The following is a 294-nucleotide window of genomic DNA, read 5'->3' on the forward strand; positions in this document are numbered from 1 at the left end:
TTTTAAAGCTATTAATCTCTTTGTAAATTTCATCCTTCATATCCTGGATTTTTTTTTTCTCATTTCGTTATGTTGTCTAACTGAGTCTTCTTGTATCTCAGTGAGTTTCTGTAAGATTGTTGCTTGGAATTCCCTTTCAGTCATTTCATGGGTTTCCTGTTCTGTAGAGTCTGGTATTTGAGAATTACTGTATTCTTTTGGTGGTGTCATATCTCCTTGGGTTTTCTTATTTCTAGTATCTCTACATTGATGCCTGGTCATCTGGAAGAGCAGTTGCTTCTTCTGTTACTGTGG

The sequence above is a fragment of the Galeopterus variegatus genome, unplaced genomic scaffold (genome assembly GCF_000696425.1).
Source record: "Galeopterus variegatus unplaced genomic scaffold, G_variegatus-3.0.2 Scaffold9146, whole genome shotgun sequence".
Classification (NCBI taxonomy): domain Eukaryota; kingdom Metazoa; phylum Chordata; class Mammalia; order Dermoptera; family Cynocephalidae; genus Galeopterus; species Galeopterus variegatus.